General features: G+C 42.6%; 1 pseudogene across 2 annotated transcripts; it reads left to right on the forward strand.

Moving 5' to 3' along the window:
• The first annotated feature begins 8,748 nt into the window (after positions 1-8,748).
• LOC147888160 (nuclear transcription factor Y subunit C-3 pseudogene) lies at positions 8,749-10,461 on the forward strand (annotated as a pseudogene). 2 transcript variants are annotated; one of them, XR_015543090.1, is made up of 2 exons: positions 8,749-8,958; positions 9,148-10,461. The product of XR_015543090.1 is annotated as a nuclear transcription factor Y subunit C-3 pseudogene, transcript variant X1 (transcript). The 2 variants fall into 2 exon arrangements; XR_015543091.1 differs by having other exon boundaries at positions 9,160-10,461.
• Positions 10,462-19,006: the final 8,545 nt, after the last annotated feature.

Consider the following 19,006-nt stretch of genomic DNA (forward strand, 5'->3'; position numbering starts at 1 on the left):
TTGAGAGTCTTCATCTCGCACAATCATCATGCCACGAATCTTGGAAAGTGACTCGACTAGATAGGATTTATTTCTCAGAGAACTGCTAGTGGCTCAAACCTTTGATACAAGGTAAAGTGATTACTGAAAGTGTTTCTCTTTGGGTCATTTTCCACATGTTTGATCTTGTTGTTGTTCCTATTAAAACAAAGGTTCATGTACCCTTTAAGCTTAATACGTCCTTTTTGGGTCAAAAATCCTTTGATAGTGCAATCGAGGACACTTGGGTTATGCCCTATTCTTAGGTGGAATGAATGCATAGATGCATCTATGAGAGTAGTTGAAACTTATGGTAGGGCTAGGGCCTAAAAGTTAAGGTCAAATGAGTGCATTGCTAATTGGGCTCACTCTTGAATAATCAAGACAATTCAAGACTCCCCTTACACTCCGATGCTTGCATCGCTGCTCAGACAATGGAGTTATTTCTTATATTATTTTCAACACTGTAGCTAGGATCTAAGATAGATGGATGAAGGTGAGCAACCATCATCTTTCTTTTTTTCCAGTTGTTCGGGAGAAGAAGCTTAAAGAACACATTCCTATGGACCTTAACAATGTTAGTAATCAAGTCTTTGGTGATTCTGATAATGCTAAAGTCTTTACTGATCATTTAGCGAGTGTTTTTGGATCTAAACCTCAAATTCTGATACATTACAATGATATGGAATTGGTTTAAGCCAACTGTCAAAGAAGTGCTTTGCCTCATGAGGCCATGCGGTTGCAACAACCTTTCTTGAAAATTGAGATTAAGTATATAGTTTTGACTATGGCCAAGGGTAAACCTCTGGGGCCACATGTCCGCACCGCAGATTTTCATTAGCATCTATGGGACACTTGTGGTTTGGCTATGATGCATCTTATCAATGGGTGCGATCGAGATGGTAAGATGCCTTGCAGGATAAATACAGTAGTCATCAAAGAATGAAAATAGACTAGTACCTAGCCACACTAGAGGGCCCTATCAGTGTTGAATTGTGTGTACAAGGTGTTGGCTAAGGCAATGGCTAACAGGTTGAAATTTATTCTGGAAAGAATCATTCACTTTAAGCAATATGTTTTCATTCAAGGTAGAAATAATCAAAATCCTATTCTCTCAACATTTTGTTGGCTATTGATTTTGCAATAACTAAGAATGAAAGATTTTTTATGTGTGATTTTAGACCTGAAGCAAGGATTTTGTACTCAAAATGATGTAAAGAGTAGGTTTTCGAGAAGGATTCTGCCGAATTCTTTTCCTTATGCATATGCTAGATTTTCTTTAATTGGATACCTTTATCAAACTTTCTCTTTGTAGAGATCCATTTGATAAGGGTGCCTATTAGCTCCCTGGTCGTTGTTCTGCAAACATTTTTCATGGATGACAATACTAGCTTATTGATGGCCTCAAAAGAAAATGCGAGGAGGCTTCTTAAAGTTTTTGATGACTTCATTGTTGTCTCTAATTCAAAAATTAATGCATCTAATACAGCAGCCTTATGCTTATGTTATGACATCCCCAATTGGGAAGCAGATTTGAGTTGAAGCAGTACAAACCAGGTTAGATTCTTAGATATTTGGGAGTGGATTTAGGGTCTCTCTTAAAGATAAGTTGGAATGGTGCATTTAGAATATAATGGTGAAAATTGAAAAATTGATGGGTAAGAAATTGTCTCTTGTAGGGAGACTTACTGCTTGCTAAACTCCTTTGTTGTTTATGTGCTGTCAATTTTCCCATTTTTAGGCAATAGCTTGAGGAAGTTGGATGGCTTCATGACGGATCTCCTTTAGAAAGAACAATGGCATGCCTTTTCTTGGGACTTAGTGGCCATGCCAAAATCTGAGGGTAGCCTTGGTTTGTTGGAAGGAATGAAGGATCAATGTGACTCTTTGTGTTCTAAATGGCTGCTAAAGTTGGGACGCAACCAACCATGGCCCAAGGTTGGTCAATCTGTATATGTAGGAATGGCCCATAGGGAACAAACGAGCCTGGTAGGATCTAGTTCTTTTTTATGTTGCTATAACAATTCCTCAATTTGATATTTTTTTAAGGTTGTTGTAAGGATGGAAAAGGAATGCCAATAGATTTTGCTGGGTGGTCTTACAATCCCTTTATGGGGATGGTTCTTTGGGAAGATCCGAGTGGCTTTCTAATTAGGCTTTAAAAGAAGGCCCATCTTTATTTTGAAGCTACCCAAGAATGGTTAGGAGACCCTTCAAAGAAGGTTTAAGACATTTCAGGATCTTTGGGATCCAAAAATAAATCTATTGATGCAATTTCTGCTTGTTTCCAAATTCCTGTTAGGGAAAGTAGAGTGGTATGCTTGCTCTTGGACATAGTAAAAGTGATTGTTATACTTGCTCCTTTCCAACTACCTGTCTACTACGAGAGGAGAGTGGTATGACTGCTCATTTCCAATTGTCTATCACGGAGAGTAGAGTGGTATGCCTGCTCATTTCCAATAGTCTGTCAGGGAGAGTAGAGTGGTATGCATGCTCATTTCCAATTGTCTTGTCAGGGAGAGTAGAGTGATATGCTTGCTCATTTCCAATTGTCTATAAGAGAGAGTAGAGTGGTATGCATGCTCTTAGATAGAGTAAAAGATGATTGGCCAACTAGTAGGATTCTCAGAGCGGTTAATGACTTGAAGGGATCTGCAATTGCCTTTGGTAAGCCCTTGTTGCACTGCTCTTCAAAGCATTTTAGAATTCCAACTTCACAATGGGTTACTATTATGGTGCGAGATCAATGGATTCCTTATGGCCCAACTCATAGTACCACTACGTGGAGATGAAGGCTATGTCGGGTTTGGAAGGTAACTTTTTCATTCAAACTCAACCTAGTGTTGTGGAGGGTCATTTGTATTGCCTAGTAGAGCTAGATTGGCCAAATGGAACCCTAAGATTTCTCCTTTTTTTGTCCTTTGTGTAAGGCTAAAAAGGAGACTCATATGCATAATTTTTGGGACTGTTTGGTCATGGAGATATGTGGTGGAAGGTTAGTAAATTGCTTAAGAAGCTCTTCATTCATATAGAGTCAACGTGAAAAATCAACAAGTTAAATGAAATGCTCTTTGGATTTTGGTAGCTAGTAAGGGAGTTGGTGATTTATCATATTTGGAATTTTAAATATGGTGACTTTTACAAAATACTGTGATGAAGAATTACTTCACAAGGAAGTCATAGATGAATTGAGTGGAACTCTAAAGTATTTAAGCAAAAAGCATATGCTTTTTTGTTCACTTTCATTAGTAATTGAGTGAATAGTGAACTCGTCTATTTACACCTAAATTAGGAGGCTGTTTATCCTTCCTTTTTGGCCTGCCTTGATTGGGGAAGGTCTTAGTGATGATGAAATTGGGTTTGAAAGTGCCTATTGGTCCTTGTCCAGCTTACTATTTCACTCTAGTCTCTACTTACCCTCTCAAGCTTCCCCCCAGTCGATGCCTACATCATCATAATCTGTCCTCCTTCCTTTCTTGTGGTAGTACTATTTTTTGCAGCTTCTACTTTTGGTCCCACCAACCTTCTTGGTAGGCCTTATGAATGTCAAAAGTCATTCATTTGTTGGCCTACCACATTGGCTTGGCCTTAGTGACGGTCCTTTGTTAAAGTAGAGAAAATTGGATTTTGTGGAATTTCTTTGATTTTCACGAGAATTTTGTATGTTATTTGTTGATTGGTTTTGTTTATGGGCAGGTGTTCTTGTAGGCTCTAGTTCTATGTGGGCACATTGAATCCTTTTTTGGCATTTAGTTCTACATGCATTGGATTCTACTATGCCGAATGGGTTCTTGCCACTTGTGCTTGTCCACATGCTACCTCTTTTGCATGACTACTCCTTCGTGGAGGGGTTGATATCCATTGTGCATGGGAGGGTTTCTCAGGGGGGTCTTGGTCCCCTTCGTGGAGGGTTTGCTCTGAATTTTTCATGGGAGGGTTTCTTGGGGCTATGGCTTTGCAACGGGTTGGCCTCTTCTCCTTTTGGGTTGAGAGGTGATGGCATCTTCTTCTGGCGATGATGTGGTTATGGCTTCTGGTTTGATGATTTCCTTTTTTGGTTCTTTGACTCTAGAGAGGGATAGTCATGGCATGTTTTATATACTAGTGGTAGAGTGTGTGAAGTGTTATGTTGCTGTGTCGGTTCTCTCCAACATTCTATTGTAGGCTTTTGTAGTGAGATCGACTATGGCCAGAATCCCAGACCAGGAGCTTGAAGGTTGCATGGATTCTGTGGACAATGGGAGTACTACTTTCTAGAGAGATTTTTTCATGGTTCTATTCTTGGGATTGCTTTTTTGTTTCTCTTCTTCATTTCTTTGGGTTGTTTATAGACGCATTCATTTTCTATGAGGAAAAGTTGTTGAAATTCTTCGAGAAGAAACCCGAGCTTTCAATGATGTGACCACTAACGTCTTCAATAGATGGTAGAGGTGTTTTTTTTTTGGTATCCAAAACATATTATTGATGTGAAGGGAAGTATAGATTTTTACATTCTTACTAAGAATGTGGAGAACCATCCGAAGGATAAGCAAAAAGACGGCTAATGATGCTATGGTGGATGGCATGCATGCTTAGAGCATTGTGAAAATTTCAAAAGATAAGGACAAAGCACAAATGGACGATGGTATCTTTTGCATCAACTAAATATGTATCTGTTGTGTTTGCTATTTTCTAATGTTCCCTACATGTAGGTGCTGTTGTTTGCTAACGTTTGCTATGAAATGCATGCAAGTGTTGCGGGAGGATGTCAGGTTGTTGGTGCTTTTGCGACTTGCTATATCAAAACATCTAAACCTCAAAGAAGGCCGATGTTTCTTCCATCCATGGTTGATAAGAGTGCACACGAGTAAGACTACTATTTGAAGATGTGTGAGCAGTCTTCCAAGTGGTCTTTGAAGAGAGCCTTCGAGCCTGTGGCATGCGAGGCTTATGCAGAGGATGAGTTGACTATTATGATAAAAAAATTGGATGTTTTTGTGCTTTGTAGTTGATAGTTGACAAGCATTGGCTTACTACTTTCCAGTCCATAAAATTTTGTGTCAACGAAAGAATATGAGTAATATGTTCGCATGGATGACAATCTATAATGACCCTCCAATTCCAGAGAGTCCTACAAATCGAAATTCTTAGATGTCTGTCACATTTGAGGACCTTCATGCTGCATGTTGTTAAGCAAAGCGTTGTTTCCTCATATTTTATAATTGTTGGGTTTGTCTTGGATGCTGGGCTCCTTCCCTTGGAATGGTACTACTTGGCGTTTGGCACATGGAGATCAATTGGCATTTAGAGAGCTCCCACACTTGGGAAGAGACCTTGGGCTTCCAAGGGATCAGATGGCATGGTACTTGAGATGTCGGGTTGGGATCGACATCTCAATGGGGCTAGCCCTAGAGAATTTTTGCCATACCATTGGATGCACAACATTTAGCGAGTAAGAATGCACGTGGCCTGATTCACTTAGACCTACTAACAACAGCTCAATACTATGTGCATTGATTCCAAGCCATGAAAACATTATTGAAACATGATCACACAATACTTGAGCGACTACTGAACTTCTTCTTAGTCACAAAATTCCAAAATAGAGGAAGACAACATGACCATGAGAAGGAGCAACTATTTACGGTCAATCAATGGACGATGAACTCGTAGCATTTATCAACCAATACATCACAAGTGATAATACAATACTAGAACAAGGGCTGCATCACCTGTAGAATCACAAGCATTGAAAAAATGCACGAAGAGAAGCAAAGCATGCAAATTTAGTTTCCCAAGGCCACCCATGAGAATTACTATCATATTGACGCCTCCACCATGCCCAACTGATTCGAACAATTGTAAAGAAAGATATAAAGATATCTGCATGTTTCTTTCAGACGCATTAACATCATAGCTCACAATAGATGAGCTCTTCCACAGATTGTTGATCATAGAAGAAGAATATGTCTTGGCCATTCGTAGTAATCTGTCACAGCCAACAATTTTCCTTCGTTGAACTCCAAAAGACATGTACACCAACAACTTCAATGCAAGCATATTGAAATTATGGGGGGCAAATACTGATATACAATTCATTTTGAATCACCATGGAGCTTGCACATCATATATCACTAAAATGGACAAAGAAACAAACAATGATGTGCAATTAGCAAATGAAACAAAGCTTGGAAACAAGGGCACCTACAGAAGAACGTATAAGAAAACTTGGAAACACAATCCTGTACACACAACATATTAGCTCACAAAAAGCAGTGTACCTTACACTATCGCTACCACTAAACAACACAAACCGAGAATTTGTCTACATCAACACAAGCACAGCTTTGGAATGCACTTTCCTACTCAAAAGACGCAATCAGTTGGAGAAAATGGAGCCAACTGACAAGAACATTTTCTTCAATGACATCATATGGAGATCATATGTAAGTACACGAAACGCAGAGCAGAGCTAAGAAGTATTTGCCTCGCTGCATTCGCAAGTAACTACACAGTGAATGAAAAATATATGAAACAAAGACCCAGAGAACCACTACAGGGAATTATGCTTATTATACCTTCCATTCTCACAAAAGAAACACATACTTTATTCTTATCCGGAGACGTTGGCATAGGCAAGACTCACTCATGCTCATTGTTCAATCACTACTATGCTGGTACTTCCATGGTCAAACAAAAAACATACACACCAAGAGTTCTACTCTTAATGTACCCTAGAAAGGGTGCATATCAAATAGGAGGTACAACAATACATGCTACACTGCATCTCCCACTAATGACATCTACTTACACAAGCCTTTCTATGGAGAAGCTGCAACAATTGTTAATGTCGTACAAAGACATCGAACTCATAGTCCTGGATGAGGTTTCGCTCATCAGACTAACACATTCATTTTAGCAGACATGCATGTGCATGAAATGAAAGACAACCACCTCTAGCCATTTCAAGGATTAGATGTCCTTTTATGCGGTGTCCTATGCCAAGTAAGCCCCACAAAAGTCTCATGGATATTTCTTCAACAAACAACATCCACAATGATGTCATCCTTTTGGAAGGAGTATGTTAAATACTATGAGCTTCAACAACCGATGCAGCAAGAAAATAAAGAGTTCCTCGAAATGCTAAACAAGATTAGGATTGGCACGCAGACAAACGAAGACATTCACATGCTAAATAGTTTTTATTTTAGACAACCAACCAATAAACACACAATACCACACCTCTTCTACACAAACGCATTGAAGGACATCAGCAACAATTATGCTTTCCGCACACTCGAAACAACACCGCACATTCTCAAGGCCATTGACATAAGGCACAGAACTTGCAACAAGACTATATCAATCCCCATAGACCCTAAAAACGCAACAGGCTTACATGGCGAACTAAGGTTAAAACCAGGTGTGTGAGTTGAAAGTTGCACTGGGAACTTGGACATATCGGATGGTATTGTAAATGGAGCAGATGGGATCTTTGGAGATTCAAACATGCATAGTGAACCATATGTTGTATGGATAGAATTCCTATATACAAGAGAAACACAAGAACATTGGACACCAATACTGCAAATTACTAGGGAATTCCTAATTGGAAGAATCACCTCAACACTATATGATGGAAACAATTGCCCATACAACTGACAACGGCACGAACTATACATCGTGCTTAAGGCCTAACCATGGAATCACTTGCTTTTGATCCAACAAGAATAAAAGACCATGGATTGGTTTACACGGCCCTATCACACATATGTAACCTAGCAAACCTTTACCTCGTCTCACAAATAGAGCAAAAGCACATCAAAGTAGATCAAATTATGTTGCAAGAAATAGAGCGGCTAAAAATGTAGTCAAATGGAAATTAGAGCACACACAATTCAAAACCTACGACCTAAAAACATTGACCATACATCGACAAGTTTACGGAATGCAACAATTATTTGTCTCCAAGAAGCACACATTCATGATTTACAAGAATTAAGCCTCCCAACATTTTGTTCTGTAACGTGCTCAACAAGGGTGGGAATCGCGGCATACTTCAAACATAGTATCACTATAACAAACACTAAGGAGATCTATAGTGAGGGTTGCCAATGCCTACTAACTATGTTCAAATCAAGGAACAACCATGCTATTGCAGTAATAAATAGTTGTAAACCACAAAAACAAACACAAAAACATTCACAAGTTCACTAGACGAAATACTTTGAATAGTTATAGAACAAGCTGGCACATACGTAATGGGCGACTTCAACATTGAATACAACGACACATCGAAAAAAAAAGGTGCGCTACAAGAATACATGCCATAAAAAATAAATAAAACAAATCATAAAAGAACCAACCACACTATATAAATCTACAATTGATCACATTTGGACAAACAACATAATCACAAAGCATGAAAAGTGGAACAAACATCTCTCCACTCTATTTTATATGTTACAAGCAACATACCAGAAAATAAATTAAAATAAATTCCTTCAAAATTCAAGGCACGCCAAATGAATCCTATTCATCTTGTTAGCACTGCGAGGTAGTAGCATTGCGATGCAGGCAGTGCTCTCCTTATACTTTAGAAAAAAAGTGTCCCTCCAGTTATTTTAGGCCACGTTTTGCCCAACTCCTTTCTATTCTGAGTGATCTCTCTCTCTCTCTCTCTCTCTCTTTCCTTCCCCCTTCCCAAATCAACTCGCCCCTCTTTCCCCGCCGCCCCCCTCTTTCTCTCTCTCTCTTCAAATCAACTCGTCCCTCGAGTAGATTCATTCGCTTGTTTCACTTGTTGTACTTCCAATCGTGGCTCAATATAATACAATTTTGTTTAAAAGGGAGGAAAAAAAAGGCAAATCATGTTGCGACAAGTGTGGGTGTGTGCGCTCTTCAAACAACATTTTGCTCCCGCCATGCCCACCTTCAACCTCTTAGGGTTTGTGATTGCCGGTAAGACCTCGCCTCCATGCATTGTTTTCTGTTGCTCGAATCGTCTATGGAATTGGTTCGTTGCTCCACTTAGTGAAGGTCTTCACATGATATTAGTTCGTATGTCGCAAATCTGCCGATGTTTGTGAATGCTTCTGTTGTTTTGGACGAGTGCCTCCGCCGCCACTCTGACTAAACCTCCCTTCAAAGAACGATGAGCAGGGACGAGTCCTCGATTGCACGAGCATATTCCGGTGGACGCTTCGGTTTCCAGCTGCAAATTTTATCCACTTAGGGGAGATGCTATCCGATCCTTTTAGCGTTCTTTGACAGAAAAAAATATTTAATTTACTCGGAAGGAATACTTGTTCCATCGTTGAGTTATGGAACAACAAGTTTCGCAGCCGCCTATGGTTTCGGCTAGTGGTCAGCCTCAAGTGCAGTATGCGGTTGCACCTGGGCAGATGCAATCAGCGTTTCAAGCACCAGCAGTAGGGCAGCCTCCAGGAGCAGTTTCCGGAGGCATGGCGGGGCAGCCATCGGGGGTTTATGCTACAGCACAAGTTCCTATGCCACAGTCAATGGGGTATCAACATGTTCATCAACAGCAACTGCAGCATTTCTGGAACACTCAGATGCAAGAGATAGAGCAGGTGAACGATTTCAAAAATCACCAGCTCCCACTGGCAAGAATCAAGAAAATTATGAAGGCAGATGAAGATGTACGGATGATTTCAGCTGAAGCACCTGTGCTTTTTGCAAAAGCGTGCGAAATGTTCATTTTAGAACTAACATTGAGGTCATGGATTCACACCGAGGAGAACAAGCGAAGGACTCTGCAAAAGAATGATATTGCTGCAGCGATTACACGAACGGATATATTTGACTTCCTGGTTGATATTGTGCCTAGAGATGAACTCAAAGACGAAGGCCTTGGAGTGGCTCGTACTGGCCTTCCTGTTGGCGCTCCTGCAGAAGCAATACAGTATGGAGGAATGTATTACATGCCTCCCCCTCAACCTTCTGTTCCGTCAACCGCAGTACCTCAGCCACCGCAGAGTATGATCGGTTCACCTGGAATAATTGTCGGCAGACCAGCCATGCAAGTGGATCCAGCCATGTATCTGTCTCAACAACGGCCTGGTATGCCCTATGTTTCCCAGCAGCCAGTGCAGCAGGTGTGGCAACAGTCGCAGGTACCAGAGACATCTACAGGTAATCCCCCTAACAGTTAATAATTGTTATCTTGTTTACAAAGGAAACATTCTCTAGAAGGCAGCAGTAGTTGGAGACGAACAAATTGGTGGTTCTTCGGAAGTTTTTTACTTCAATGAGCAGTAACTTTGCTCACACTGTAGTCTTTCATATTCTGGTCTTAGCTCTGGCCTGCTATTTTTTGGAGTGGTTCAGAAATTTGAGTTTGTTTCTTGTGCAGTATTATAGTTTCTTTAATGTTTTAGTTCCTCTTGAGGCAAGAGCTTTGTAAAATTGTTGGCGTTCAGCCCAAAAGCATAGGTGCTCTTATCTTCTTGTTGTAAGGATGTCACATTTTTTAAGCTCATGTGAGCTACGAATGTTAAGTTGATAACTTGTATGTGGCTGCATTTCTGTTGAGGTAGGGTTACCATGGCATGAAATGCAAGTTTTATAGTTTGAAACCATTTGGACCGAATCAATATGCTGCTGAGTTTGGGAATATCGTTTGGTTGGGTTTATCCTGCTCCCAGGGGCTTTCTGTTGATGTAGTTTTGCTCTTCAGGATGTAAAGCAACAGTGTTAGATGTTTTTCTGCTATGCAAGCGTTTGCAATATGTCTAGGAAAGAAGCCCCTATTTTTTCTGTGGAATATGCTTCCTGAGGAAATTGAAATAGTAAGCAATATATTCATTTTCGCCTATTGCTAGGCCATCTGTGGCCTTCTGTTTTGAGTTTTCTTAGCTCTATTGCTTAAAAGATTTAAAATTCAGGTGTTTATAAGAGCATTTCATATCAGCTTGTAGATTTATTGTTATCTACTTGTGAGTATAGTGTGATGGGATAGATGCTCATATGCTAGATCCCTCACAGGGCTGAAGAAAGTCAAGGCCCCACTTCGGTAGGAGCCAAGGGGCTACTGCAAAAAGTGGATCCTGAGAGGCACCTGAGTGCTAAAAAACTAGCCTTACTAGTGAGGGGGTTTGAGACACTACGGAATCCCTCCCACCATGCCTCGAGGATCGCTGCGTCGGTCTTTGCCATTTGGGTTTGTAGGACTCTAGAAAGGAAAACTCATGGAGGTGCAAGGTTTTATTGGCAAGCAAGTGATATTTTTCTCCTTATAGGCCTACGATCTTTAGGTGCCTCCTCTTGAATGTATCTGAAATCTTTATTAGTATCTCACTTTTTAATACAGACAAACACGTATGTACCAACATCTTACTTCCTTTCTCGCATCTTAGTACGTACAATCATACATAAATTCTACAAACCTATTTTTTTGCCTATCTATGCAGAAACATCTAGATGCCATCGCATTAAATGGGTGCTCTCTACAGAATGGGGCCAGCTGCAACCTAGTCATGGTTTATTGTGATCATGTTTTTGCAGTGTAATTGTGTTGTTGGTGAAATGTATCGTGCATGGTAGTTATAGCCCTGCCAATCACATTGGTATCAAAGCCAAGGCTTTGGAAGAGCGCCACGTAATTTTATTGTGTTAAATGTGTATAGCGGTTGAAAGGGTGGAAATGGATGGTCATTGGTATTTTTCTATGATGCATATGCTGAACTAAAGAACACTAAGAAAAGAGGACGAGAGAGAGCACAACGACATGATATTGTATTGCTACTTGCGACGGCCCCTCTCTAGCGTGAGCATTTATGCATTGCTGAAATAGAAAGCTGAAAGTACAAAGGTGCAAGTACATGAGCTGAGTTGGAGCTAGAAAGAAGACCAACAACTATGCCAAGTGATGTTGTGCCATTACCACTTGGGGGCGGCGGGCGGTGTCTTGGTTTAGGAAATTAGGATGTGAAGATATTGCTCATTGATTAGTTAGGTCTAAGTGGCCCAAGGGAGCTAGTAGTGACCAAATGGGACAATTAGTACTATTTAGAGGAATGTTCCTGGATTCATCTAGGTATATGACCTACGTAGCTCGTGCTTGAGTGTCCTTGGACAAGGGCTCATAATGGGGTCACAGCATACAACAAAATATCCTATCATAGGAAGTATTTGCTCTTTGTCGATGAAGCCAGTTGTCACCTTGCACCATAGTTGCACGAAACGGCCGTTTCTTGCCAAGAAACGGAAACGGCGAAACGAAAACGGCGTTTCTTGAAGAAACGTTGTTTCGCAATACCTGTTTAAAAAAAATAATTAAAAAAAAAATATTTGGTGGGTTTGTTTGTTGGGTGGCTTTGCGTAAAGGGGGGGGTTGTTTTGTTGGGGGTGGTTGGCTCTCTTTTGATTAAATTGTTTTTTGCCCTCTTTTGATTAAAACATTTTTCACCGATTCGTTGCCTCATGTCGTCATTTTTGCCGCCTCCTGTGCTGCCGCTCTCCAGCCTCTCCATCTTTGATCCCTGGGTCTTGGTACCCGCAGCGTGCTCTCCTCTCCATCCCTCCATTCAGAAGGTTGCTCTCCACCCTACAGGTTGCAGCTTGCTCTCCATCCTCTCCATCCTGCAGGTTGGCAGTTGCTCTCCATCCTCAGCCTGCTCTCCATCCCTCCACTACCTCTCCTCTCTTACCTCTCCATCCTCCTTCTACCTCTCATCCTCCTCCTCCGACTCCTTCTACCTCTCTATCCTCTTTCACCTCCCCATCCTCCTTCTACCTCTCCATCCTTTCTCACTTCTCCATCCTCCCTCTCAAACTTCGGATTGTGATAACTTCAAACTTGTTAGAACTTGGAACTTGGAACTTAGAATTAAGAATCATAGAAGCATGCATGATGCTTCAAGTATGGATAATTGTATTATTTATGATTTGCACTCTATTGATAATTATATTATGTATAAAAAATAAATATACATAAATTGTATCATATTGCCGTTTCTTGCGTTTCCGCTTCGGCGGGAGCCGGAAACTCCGTTTCTTTCGTTTCTTCCGTTTCCGTTTCAGCTGGCAACTATGCCTTGTACCCACGTGTAGGGTGCATGGGGCATTCCCTCCTTAACTTGGCGGTAGTTGCATGGCCTCCAAGTAGTTTGCCAATATTTGTGGGAACTTCTGGAAGGAACTTTTCTTAACTTGGCGGTAGTTGCATGGCCTCTAAGTGGTCCGCCAATATTTGTGGGAGCTCTTGGAATAATTTTTCATCGAGCCACTCCGCCTCATGGGTTCCTCGATCTCGAAACTTCGTGTGGAATTCATGGAACTGGCGTCTTGACCCCTGCTTCCATTTATGGAGGAGAATCTACTCTGGCTCAATGACTTCGGCATCGTCAATCATCTCAGGCTGCTGCTCATTTGTGATATCACTGAGCGTTGGGCTAATATATGGCTTCGACCACGCCACGTGAAAGACATTATGCATCGTCCAACTGTCTGGTAATCGCAGCTTCGTAGAGACCTCGTTGATCTTCTTAATGATGGGGAATGGTTCGAAGGTTATGAAGGATAACTTAGGCCATCGCTTGCCGACCTGTTTTAACCTTTGCTTGATAATCCTTAGATAAACCCAAACACCCTCTTTATAGTTGACATCTCGTCTGGACCTATTGGCTTGGTGTGTGTATATTGCTTGTGCTTTGGTGAGGTGATCTTTAATTGGCTTAGTGATTTGGCCATGGATTCTGTAGCTTTATTGGCTTCGAGAGATTGGGATATCATCTTGGTGAGGAGTGAAGAGAACCTCTTGCCGAAATTTACTTCTTACGGGGTACGCCCAATACTTGAAGAATAGGTATCATTCAATATGACATGTACTAATGGAAGGTACTGCTCCCACTTAGACTGCGCATCATGACAATACGATTTTAGTACATCAAAAGCCAATTAATTATGTACCTCTGATTGCTCGTTAGTTTGTGGATGAAAAGCATTGGACATCTGGAGTTTGGTGCCAAAGTTCTCGAACAAAGCCCTCCATAGACGTGAGGTGAATTTGGAATCTGTGCCCGAGGTAATGGTCTGTGGCAATCCTCTTATCGGGTACTAATACCTAATAAATAAGCGAGCTATATCCTCTGCACTAGCCGCCTCCTTGCACGGAATAAGCATACAAAATTTGCTAAAACAATCAACAATGGTTAGACATCGAGTGTTTTGCGTACTTGCAGATGCGAGAAGGGTTCCCATAAAATCCATCGTGATGTCTTGGAAAGGACCCTCGGGGATTGGTAAGGGCTGAAGCAATCTTGCCGCCTTCTGATGGGACACTTTTACCTTTTGGTAGATTTGGCATCTCTGCACATAGCTCTATACATCCTTCCGCATTTTGGGCCAGTAAAAATATCCTCGTTTAGTGTGCGGAGGTCCCAAAAGGGTTGAACTTGTCAAGCTCCAAGAGGAACTCTTTTGTGAAGGCATCATAGAATTCACTCCATGTCATGGGTGGGGAGGGCTTCTCCTTAAGATCCCACCACCATGAAAAAGGCTTTCCCTTAAAGATACATCCTCACAAGGGTGGCTTGAATATGAGTAGTAATGCGAAGCGTGCCTCCCATCTGCTCAGCCAAGAGGAAAACTTAGTGAGGAAAACTCTCCTTTCCCTTCAGTAGGCCTGAGGAGAGAAAAGGAAGTTGAACACGCTGAGATTCTTGGCTTTATTGCAGTAACAAGACATGTGGTATGCCTTTGTTGAAATAAATTTTATTAGCACTTGAGCAGGTGCAGGAGCTCTAGGCATAGTTCCTAAGGAATATGAACATTTCGGGAACGTCTGATGCTAGAGAGGGAATGTTTTAGGAAGGGGGAATGTGGAAAGGGGTAAGGGAATGCCATGTCAAATGACATTTCATACATGTCATCATATGACATAAAACTATACGAGAACTTGAAAGAAACTAACATTTTACAGCTTTGAACTTTCCATTTTAGCTCTAGAACGTGAAAAACACACATCTGAATGTCTCATAATCTATGTGGATAAATAAATGCTTCCCTATGTGAGAGCATATGTTTATACTATGGTCTAACCCACTATTGGGCACTGATGGTGTAAGAAATCCTAGATTTACTATATTTAGAAATGTGCCAAGGAACAGAAAGGAGACTGAGATAGCAGAGAACAAGGAATAATTGTATTGCTTGAATGTTTGTAGGGTGGATGTAATGTGTCATCCATACAATTGGGCCTCTCTTATATAGAGAGTGAAGAGACACATGAAAAGGTGTGTACTCCAAAGTGTATGTGCATGAAGAGGTGTGTACCCCTTGTGAAGAGTGTGACCCTTGATGAGAGGGTACATTACAATAGGAATGTCTCTTCAATAGAATGTCTCTTGTGAAGGGTTGTGCCTCATAGGAAGTGTCCCGTCGAAAGGGCAAGGGTTGTGCCTCATGGGAAGTGTCCCGTCGAAAGGGCAAGGGTTGTGCCCCATGGGAAGTGTCCCGTCGAAAGGGCATACCCTTCCACAAGTGTCCATTCATCAAACCATCCATAAGTCTAGAAATAGAGAAAGGAATACGTCACAGATCGTGACATCCCCTCCCACTCAAAATAAGACCCTGGTGGAGATAATGAATTGATGTAGAAAATATCACTGTAAATTCTGAAAATACTGCTGTAAAATGTCAGGGTACTGTTGTAAGTCTTCATCAGATTGCCAAGTAGCGTCGGAGTCGTCCAGATCTCGCCAAAGACAGCTTTGCCTTTCTTGTCTTGTGCTGGGGTAGCATCTTCTGTTTGGGAAGTGCTAGGTTCCATATTGGAATTTTGATTTGGTTGCTTGGGACAATCGAACCATCGATGGTCGCCTGTACAGATGGTACAAAGTCCTTTTGTGCTGGAGCTGTTCTTCTTGTCAGTGGCCGCACCTTTATGTTGGGGATGTTGGTAATGACTTTGTGAAGAAGAAGAGGCGCGATCCTTGGAGGAGTGCTTCTGTTGGAATCCAGCAAATGATTTCTGAGTCTTCTGGGGATCTTGAGACTGTTGCTGACCTTGATTACCGAAGTTTTTTCGAAACCTGGTGTTATCTTGAGGGCGAGCACCTTTGGCCATAGTAGAGTTCGGTGTGCGATTAGCACTCTGCTTCCCTGTCTTTTGGAAATCTGTAATGCGCTCTGCGTAAGCAATAGTGCCATCTGTGGTGGTGATGTTTGCTTTAAGGACATCAATGCGTAACGAGGGATTTAGGCCTGAGATGAAAGCATGAAGGCGATCATCCTCAGTTAAACCATCAATCTCCAGCACCAATGTGGTAAACTGAGATGTAGGAAGACAGGGAGCCCGTTTGCTCCAACTGTCGGAGTTTTGAACTTGCTTGGAAGTCCGCATTGGCAGGTATGAACTGCTTACGGAGCACGTGTTCAAAACGTTCCCATGTTAACACGCTTTTGCCGTCCTTTAAGCGTCTTTGCCACCATAGAAAAGCTGTATCCTTGAGGAGGGAGGTTGCCAAGGCGATCTTTTTGCCTTCAGTGAGGTCAACAGTATCAAAATACATGCGCATTTTTGCGAGCCATTGGTCAATTGTTTGGCGATTGCGTTGACCAGCGTAGGCTTCCGAAAGTTTGACGTCAAGTCTTTTAGTTTTGGAAGCTTGAAGTAAACGGTAGAGGGCACGTAGTTCAGTGTTTTCTACCTCTGGTGAAAATGAATCCGCATAGTTGTCTGGTTGCGTCACGTCATCCTCTGTATGTGTAGTACTTCGAAAATCTTGAAGTTGTTGAACTTTCTGGACCAAGTCGGAGATGCTATTCTGAAGCTGGGATATTTGAAGTTGCAGTAGTGAATTGCCTTGTACGTTGACTTCAGATGTCTTTTTTGGACTTGAGTCTTTGATCTCTGGAGACGCTTCACTCGAGCGTTGCGACATATCGGAGATCCCTGTGAGAAAAGCGCGAACTTGCGCTCTAGTTTGTACCATTCCTGGAAGAGGATTTGGGTTGCTCCCTGAGGTTGCTCATGTTGGAGGGGGCAGGCGAGGCAGGATGGAACCACCCGTGGAAGTCTGGTAAAGAAGGTCTTGTCTGAGGTAACACTGGTGATGTCGAAAGTGGTGTTACTGCTCGTGAGAGGACAGGAGTAGGTTGCAGAGTCTACGGATCTGAGAAGGGATAAGGAGCTGCTATCGGAAATGGAGGATATCCAGGAGAAGGAGTGCCTTCAGAGTGTAAATATTGTCTTGGGGAAGGTACAACCTGTAGAGGAGGATATCTGGGAGCTGAAGGAGGTGGAGAGTACCCTGGAGATGCCGAAGGTGAGGGGTAAAATTCTCTCCAAAGATGGACAGCAAACTCTTGAGGGATATCGGGTTCTGGGTATCTTTGTGTCTCGTGGAACACAACCTGTACTGTGCTGAGGAAGTAATGTAATTGAGGTGCCTCACGCAGGAGATATAGGATGTGGTCCAAATCACTAGGAGGGCACGTGACACAAAACACCCACGATGCTAAAGCTCCGAAATGGGCTGGTTGTGCAATCTGAACATGATATTGTGTGGTAGATGATGCCTGAGGTGTCCTTGAAATGCCGGGTGAATTACCAGGGGTTTCCATGCTTTAAGGGAGCGTCTTCATTTGCTGTTATTTGATAATGACAAGAGAATCCTTAAAAGCAGAATGGAAAGACTCCACGTGGCAAGGAGAGCAGGCTATCAATGGCGCAACAGGCTGCAGGTACCCGCTTCTGGATCGCAATAAGGACTGGCGCACCAGGCTGCTGCTGTCATGGCGGAAAATCTGTTTGCAGGTTGTTTTTCGACCGAAAGGCTGGCTGATGCTGTGCTCCCGTTGCAGGCTGGAAAAGAGCAGGGCTGCAATACCAGCGGGGCTGTAAAGGGCAAAGAACCTGGCAGCGACAGAGGCAAAGGGCTGGCAGCGAAAAAGGCAGATGGCTGGCAGCGTGAATCTGCGTGAAGGCTGCAGCAGGTGGCGTGGGCTGGCAGCAAGATGGCGAGGCCTGAAGGCGGGCAGACCCTGCGTGGGCTGGCAGTGCAATGGCGAGGCCAGGCAGGGCAGCGAAAAAAGGGCTGCGCTGAGCGAAAAGGCGAGGCTAGGGCTGCGCAGGTAGGCTGCGATATGGCGAGGCTACGGCTGCGCAGGTAGGCTGTGTGCTGGCGAGGCTAGGGCTGCGCAGGTAGGCTGGCGTGCAGATCCGTACGGTCCACAGGCTGAGGCGGGCTGCTGCTGCGGGGAGATCCGTATGGTGCAGGCCATACGGAATAACAAAGAGGTTCGCCTCTTTTCGTTGGGGGCTGCCTAAGGTTGGGTAGTTGCCCAAAAATTAACTTGGGGGTTTAGTTAACGCTAGGGTAGCTAGGGTAAACCTAAGGGTAGGGATTGGGTTTATTTTATTTTTTCCTTTTTACCCCTCTAGGTACCCTTTTATAGGTGCTTGGTGCCTAAAAGGTGTGTCTATTCGAAGGGGTGTGACCCTTAGAATAGGTGCACCTTTTCATGAAGGGGTGTGTCCCTGTTTTTAAAAGGGGTGTCCCTACATGAATAGGTGTGTCGTTTTGTCCACGATGGGGTGTGTCCCTTGAGTGAGGAGTCGAGACTCATCATCAAAAGGTGTGTCCGATGGTGGAAAAGGTGCGTCCCTTGGTTTTGGGACAGCCCAAGCACCTGAAAAGACACGATTTTTGTCGTGTCATTCACATCAACTTGTGATGTGTGGGAGATGGAGAGGCCATAGATGACTTTAGGCAGGGTTGGTGCTAAAAATTTTTACGCTCATCCTCTCCATCTCTTCCATGCACAATGTGCACGGATGTCCTTCTAGCGGAAAAGATGTATCAGATCGGCGCTAGAAGGTGGGGGGCATTTCCTACAGGCAAGAGCGAATTTTGCTCTGATACCACTGTAAGAAATCCTAGATTTACTATATTTAGAAATGTGCTAAGGGACAGAAAGGAGACTGAGATAGCAGAGAACAAGGAATAATTGTATTGCTTGAATGTCTGTAGGGTGGATGTAA

The sequence above is a fragment of the Dipteris shenzhenensis genome, chromosome 22 (genome assembly GCF_047967505.1).
Source record: "Dipteris shenzhenensis isolate YYH24624 ecotype China chromosome 22, Dip_SZ_1.0, whole genome shotgun sequence".
NCBI classification, from domain to species: Eukaryota; Viridiplantae; Streptophyta; class Polypodiopsida; order Gleicheniales; family Dipteridaceae; genus Dipteris; species Dipteris shenzhenensis.